The 7683-nt window shown below is 45.6% G+C and overlaps 1 pseudogene; it reads left to right on the top strand.

The window, feature by feature from the left end:
- Positions 1-5116: 5116 nt before the first annotated feature.
- Positions 5117-7549, top strand: LOC121841299 (annotated as a pseudogene).
- Positions 7550-7683: the final 134 nt, after the last annotated feature.

Below are 7683 nucleotides of genomic sequence, written 5' to 3'. Positions count from 1 at the left end.
TCAGATTGTTCAAAGCTTTGTGGAAGTTACCTGTTGCGCTGATGTTTAGACCGAGGTATGTAGTATAGTTTGTGTGCTGTAGGGCAACGGTGTCTAGATGGAATTTGTATTTGTGGTCCTGGCGACTGGACCTTTTATGGAACACCATTATTTTTTGTCTTACTGAGATTTACTGTCAGGGCCCAGGTCCGACAGAATCTGTGCATAAGATCTAGGTGCTGCTGTAGGCCCTCCTTGGTTGGTGACAGAAGCACCAGATGTCGTCTGGAGATAGAGAGGAGGACCAAGATGCGGCATGGTAAGTGTTTGTCATTTTAATGGAAAAAAAACGGAACACTACAAAACAACGTGACGCTAATGAACAATCGTGCTGACACAAACACTACACATAGACAATCACCCACAACCCACAATGACAAAACAGGCTACCCAAATATGGTTCCCAATCAGAGACAATGACTAACACCTGCCTCTGATTGAGAACCATATCAGGCCAAACACAGAAACAGACAAACTAGACATACAACATAGAATGCCCACTCAGATCACACCCTGACCAAACAAAACATAGAAACATACAAAGCAAACTATGGTCAGGGCGTGACACCAGATCAACAGCAAACAGTAGACATTTGACTTCAGATTCTAGTATGTTGAGGCCAGGTGCTGCAGACTGTTCTATTGCACTTGCCAATTCGTTGATGTACAGTTGTGGCCAAAAGTTTTGAGAATGACACAAATATTAATTTAAACAAAGTCTGCTGCCTCAGTGTCTTTAGATATTTTTGTCAGACGTTACTATGGAATACTGAAGTATAATTACAAGCATTTTAATAAGTGTCAAAGGCTTTTATTGACAATTACATGAAGTTGATGCAAAAAGTCAATATTTGCAGTGTTGACCCTTCTCAAATCAAATCAAATTTTGTTTGTCACATACACATGGTTAGCAGATGTTAATGCGAGTGTAGCGAAATGCTTGTGCTTCTAGTTCCGACAATGCAGTAATAACCAACAAGTAATCTAACTAACAATTCCAAAACTACTGTCTTATACACAGTGTAAGGGGATAAAGAATATGTACATAAGGATATATGAATGAGTGATGGTACAGAGCAGCATAGGCAAGATACAGTAGATGGTATCGAGTACAGTATATACATATGGAATGAGTATGTAAATAAAGTGGCATAGTTAAAGTGGCTAGTGATACATGTATTACATAAGGATGCAGTCGATGATATAGCGTACAGTATATACGTATGCATATGAGATGAATAATGTAGGGTAAGTAACATTATATAAGGTAGCATTGTTTAAAGTGGCTAGTGATATATTTACATAATTTCCCATCAATTCCCATTATTAAAGTGGCTGGAGTTGAGTCAGTGTCAGTGTGTTGGCAGCAGCCACTCAATGTTAGTGGTGGCTGTTTAACAGTCTGATGGCCTTGAGATAGAAGCTGTTTTTCAGTCTCTCAGTCCCAGCTTTGATGCACCTGTACTGACCTCGCCTTCTGGATGATAGCGGGGTGAACAGGCAGTGGCTCGGGTGGTTGATGTCCTTGATGATCTTTATGGCCTTCCTGTAACATCGGGTGGTGTAGGTGTCCTGGAGGGCAGGTAGTTTGCCCCCAGTGATGCGTTGTGCAGACCTCACTACCCTCTGGAGAGCCTTACGGTTGTGGGCGGAGCAGTTGCCGTACCAGGCGGTGATACAGCCCACCAGGATGCTCTCGATTGTGCATCTGTAGAAGTTTGTGAGTGCTTTTGGTGACAAGCCGAATTTCTTCAGCCTCCTGAGGTTGAAGAGGCGCTGCTGCGCCTTCTTCACGATGCTGTCTGTGTGAGTGGACCAATTCAGTTTGTCTGTGATGTGTATGCCGAGAAACTTAAAACTTGCTACCCTCTCCACTACTGTTCCATCGATGTGGATAGGGGGTGTTCCCTCTGCTGTTTCCTGAAGTCCACAATCATCTCCTTAGTTTTGTTGACGTTGAGTGTGAGGTTATTTTCCTGACACCACACTCCGAGGGCCCTCACCTCCTCCCTGTAGGCCGTCTCGTCGTTGTTGGTAATCAAGCCTACCACTGTTGTGTCGTCCGCAAACTTGATGATTGAGTTGGAGGCGTGCGTGGCCACGCAGTCGTGGGTGAACAGGGAGTACAGGAGAGGGCTCAGAACGCACCCTTGTGGGGCCCCAGTGTTGAGGATCAGCGGGGTGGAGATGTTGTTGCCTACCCTCACCACCTGGGGGCGGCCCGTCAGGAAGTCCAGTACCCAGTTGCACAGGGCGGGGTCGAGAACCAGGGTCTCGAGCTTGATGACGAGCTTGGAGGGTACTATGGTGTTGAATGCCGAGCTGTAGTCGTTGAACAGCATTCTCACATAGGTATTCCTCTTGTCCAGATGGGTTAGGGCAGTGTGCAGTGTGGTTGAGATTGCATCGTCTGTGGACCTATTTGGGCGGTAAGCAAATTGGAGTGGGTCTAGGGTGTCAGGTAGGGTGGAGGTGATATGGTCCTTGACTAGTCTCTCAAAGCACTTCATGATGACGGAAGTGAGTGCTACGGGGCGGTAGTCGTTTAGCTCAGTTACCTTAGCTTTCTTGGGAACAGGAACAATGGTGGCCCTCTTGAAGCATGTGGGAACAGCAGACTGGTATAGGGATTGATTGAATATGTCCGTAAACACACCGGCCAGCTGGTCTGCGCATGCTCTGAGGGCGCGGCTGGGGATTCCGTCTTTTTCAAGACCTCTGCAATCCGCCCTGGCATACTGTCAATTAACTTCTGGGCCACATCCTGACTGATGGCAGCCCATTCTTACATAATCAATGCTTGGAGTTTGTCAGAATTTGTGGGTTTATGTTTGTCCACCCGCCTCTTGAGGATTGACCACAAGTTCTCAATGGGATTAAGGTCTGGGGAGTTTCCTGGCCATGGACCCAAAATATCGATGTTTTGTTCCCCGAGCCACTTAGTTATCACTTTTGCCTTATGACAAGGTGCTCCATCATGCTGGAAAAGCATTGTTCGTCACCAAACTGTTCCTGGATGGTTGGGAGAAGTTGCTCTCGGAGGATGTGTTGGTACCATTCTTTATTCATGGATGTGTTCTTAGGCAAAATTGTGAGTGAACCCACTCCCTTGGCAGAGAAGCAATCCCACACATGAATGGTCTCAGGATGCTTTACTGTTGGCATGACACAGGACTGATGGTAGTGCTCACCTTGTCTTCTCCGGACAAGCTTTTTTCCGGATGCCCCAAACAATCGGAAAGGGGATTCATCAGAGAAAATGACTTTACCCCAGCCCTCCCTGTACCTTTTGCAGAATATCAGTCTGTCCCTGATGTTTTTCCTGGAGAGACGTGGCTTCTTTGCTGCCCTTCTTGACACCACTTCACCTCACTGTGCGTGCAGATGCACTCACACCTGCCTGCTGCCATTCCTGAGCAAGCTCTGTACTGGTGGTGTACCGATCCCGTAGCTGAATCAACTTTAGGAGATCGTTCTGGCGCTTCTGGACTTTCTTGGGCGCCCTGAAGCCTTCTTCAGAACAATTGAACCGCTCTCCTTGAAGTTCTCAATGATCCGATAAATGGTTGATTTAGGTGCAATCTTACTGGCAGCAATATCCTTGCCTGTGAAGCCCTTTTTGTGCAAAGCAATGATGACGGCATGTGTTTCCTTGTAGGTAACCATGGTTGACAGAGGAAGAACAATGATTCCAAGCACCACCCTCCTTTTGAAGCTTCCAGTCTGTTATTCGAACTCAATCAGAATGACAGAGTGATCTCCAGCCTTGTCCTCGTCAACACACACCTGTGTTAACGAGAGAATCACTGACATGATGTCAGTTGGTCCTTTTGTGGCAGGCCTGAAATGCAGGGGAAATGTTTGTTTTAGGATTCAGTTAATTTGCATGGCAAAGAGGGACTTTGTAATTAATTGCATCTGATCACTTTTCATAACATTCTAGAGTATATGCAAATTGCCATCATACAAACTGAGGCAGCAGACTTTGTGTTGAAGAGGGTGGGGCTTAAGTAGCATCCCTGTCTCAACCCATGGCCCTGTGGAAAGAAATGTGTGTGTTTTTTGCCAATTTTTACCGCACACTTGTTGTTTGTGTACATAGATTTTATAATGTCATATGTTTCCCCCCCAACACAACCTTCCATCAATTTGTATAGCAGACCCTCATGCCAAATTGAGGCTTCAAAGGCTTCCCTCTCTCTCTCTCTCTCTCTCTCTCTCTCTCTCCCAATCTTTCTCTCCCCCTCTCTCTCTTTCTCCCCCTCTCTCTCTCCACACAGATAAAATGAAGTGTTTCCAACTGATAAAATTATCATCAGACCATGATTCTAGACTACTATCATCATCATCAACACCACCACCACTATCATCACCATCACCACCAGTAGAAGGGGATTCAGGTTCAGCAGACTCTCTTTTTCAGGAACTACAGAACTAAGATAAGAAGTTAGTGGAGATGAAGATGTTCCTCCCACCAGAACTGTTTTCTTTAACTGTCTGCTGTGACTGAGTATTTCAAACTCTCTTCACTTCATTATTTATTTAAACTTCATTCCTGCATTAATTAATGTTTTCTACTCATTGATATTATCTATGAATTAAGGTGTTTTCAAGGAATTTGTATTTATTTATTTCCTATTTCTTATGCTGTGATAATACATTAAAAACATTATTTGTATAAAACCTTTCATTCTCTCAAAGCTCAAATTACTTTACAATTACACACAATCAGAGAACACAAGACCTGTTTGAGTATCTCCATGGTGATGAGATGTAAAGGCTGAATACAGTCAAAGGTTATGACACTCCATCGTGTCACTGGGCTGTGGTGATGTCACTGCACATCCTTTCTACCAGGGATGCCCATTCCCCTGGCCCCTACTGGCCCTTAGCCACTACTGCTAGTGACCCCCTCAACTCACAGAGAATGCTGTTCTAGTTGAACCAGTGTTTTGGTCCAGAGACCTCCATTAGGTTATAAAAGGAGCAAATAAAGGACTATTGACCGAAACTATTATAATTATATTGCATAATCTGAACTTTTCTTCATGAGTCAGTCAGTCAGACAGGCAAACACATGATCTATTCTTCCTGTGGCCCTTCTCCTCTCAGTGTGAGGTGCTAAGAAAAGCATGATAATGGGACATTTTCTGTTTGTGTTAGATGTGGTTCCTTCCTCTTTCCCAGGGAGATAGAGAGTATTGAGTCATCAGGAAGGAAGAGATGGGCTGGACTGGGACAGGTAAGGGGAAGGGAGTGTATGTTATAGCTGGGCTGGACTGGGACAGGTAAGGGGAAGGGAGTGTGTGTTATAGCTGGGCTGGACTGGGACAGGTAAGGGGAAGGGAGTGTGTGTTAGAGCTGGTCTGGACTGGGACAGGTAAGGGGAAGGGAGTGAGTGTTAGGGGATTAGAGCTGGGATGTAACAGGGTACATGGTTTTTGAAGTGATTGCCAGGTCAAGAGGATTTGTTTGAACATATGTAAACTCTTCTCCCTCCTCAGTAGATGGAGAAAAGCTGGTGTCGTGCTGTAAGACAGTGTCTAGGACAGAGGTGAACGATCCCATCACAGGCTACTGGATTCAGAACTATAACGCTCCTTGTGTACGGGCCGTCATGTAAGGAACTTTTAGTCTATTTCATTTAGGTTTATCCAGTCTCATATGTTGTCACAAAGTGCTTTACAGTATGTAGTGACCATGTTGTGTCAAAGCCCCCAGACATGTTGTGTCCAACCAATTCAGTTTCAGCGTTAACACCGTGTTTCTCCTGCAGCTTTGAGACAGAGAAGGGTCTGTTCTGTAGTTACCATAAACAACCCTGGGTACGCCGCAAGATTCAGCAGTTTGAGTAAGTTAAAAATCACACATACACACACATACACACACAGGAAAGAGCAACTGAGAAAATGAAACTGATTGTAATTTGTTCCTTTCTAGACTGGCCCGTCTGAGCTCAACATTTCTCTCGCTCTCCACCTCCACCCCTACCACTACCTCCTTACCCTCCTCTCCACCCTCACTCACCTCCACCTCCACCCCATACCACTACCTCCTTCCCCTCCTCTCCACCCTCCATCAACTCCTCTCCTCCCTCTCTCACCTCCACCCCTACCACTACCTCCTTACCCTCCTCTCCGCCCTCACTCACCTCCACCTCCACCCCATACCACTACCTCCTTACCCTCCTCTCCGCCCTCACTCACCTCCACCTCCACCCCATACCACTACCTCCTTACCCTCCTCTCCGCCCTCACTCACCTCCACCTCCACCCCATACCACTACCTCCTTACCCTCCTCTCCGCCCTCTCTCACCTCCACTTCCACCTCCACCCCATACCACTACCTCCTTACCCTCCTCTCCGCCCTCTCTCACCTCCTCCACTTCCACCTCCACCCCATACCACTACCTCCTTACCCTCCTCTCCGACCTCTCTCACCTCCACCTCCACCCCATACCACTACCTCCTTACCCTCCTCTCCGACCTCTCTCACCTCCACCCCTACCACTACCTCCTTACCCTCCTCTCCGACCTCTCTCACCTCCACCCCTACCACTACCTCCTTACCCTCCTCTCCGCCCTCTTTCACCTCCACCCCTACCACTACCTCATTACCCTCCTCTCCGACCTCTCTCACCTCCACCTCCACCCCATACCACTACCTCCTTACCCTCCTCTCCGACCTCTCTCACCTCCACCCCTACCACTACCTCCTTACCCTCCTCTCCGACCTCTCTCACCTCTTGTCCTCCCTCTGTTTTCTCCTCCTTTCCCTGCTTCCCCCTCTTTTCCATTCGTACCTTCCTCTCACACCTCTCTCCTCCCTATCTCCTCTCCTCTCTTTTCCCTGCCTCCTCCTCTCCTCCCTCTATCTCTTCCTCTCCTTCCTCTAACTCTTCCTCTCCTCCCTCTCTCTCCTCCTCCCATCATCGGGAATCGACAAGAATGCCTCAACTCAGCAGTCAACATCCAACCAATAGAATCACTGCCAATGGCTGAAGCTCCTCTGATATTCCACTTTTTCATATCTAAAAAGCAGACATCCAATATGCATATTACATTCATATTGAATATCTTATTCATATTGATGTTTTTCATAGTCTGAATAACTAGCTATAATTTATTCAGTTGTCATCATCATGTAAAATTGGTTGCTAGAGTTAGAGAACATAAGTAGGCAGGGAAGTGCTGCTAAGGTACACAATAGTTTGTTTTGGTAGACAGAAGAGGACCAAGGCACTCTTCATATAATAAATTAAAATGCCTTTTTTGTATGGCATGTTCAATGGAAACAAAGTTTAAAAATGCAGACACGTTTCGGCTGCACGGCCTTCGTCAGGGAGTACAAGGATTTGATAATACAATGTCCTCTTTTGAACAGCTTTTTCCAATCAGCCCTGATTTGAAGAGGCAGTGGTTACAGAATTCATTAGAGTTGTTATAGTTATTATGAATTATATTTTAAACCAGTATCTTATGTGTTTATTTATTCATCTATTCAAGTACTTATGGGGACTTGTAGTACTTTTTTATGTTTAGATGAATAGGTTCATATTTGGCTGTTTGTAATTCATCATGTCAATGAGTTATCAATGTTATTTAATAAATGTATTTATTTACTTACACATTTACTTTGTAATT

The sequence above is a fragment of the Oncorhynchus tshawytscha genome, linkage group LG29, assembly GCF_018296145.1.
Source record: "Oncorhynchus tshawytscha isolate Ot180627B linkage group LG29, Otsh_v2.0, whole genome shotgun sequence".
In the NCBI taxonomy this organism is placed as follows: Eukaryota; Metazoa; Chordata; class Actinopteri; order Salmoniformes; family Salmonidae; genus Oncorhynchus; species Oncorhynchus tshawytscha.
Note: the sequence above shows the minus strand (reverse complement) of the source record. Positions and strands in the feature narration are given on the sequence as shown.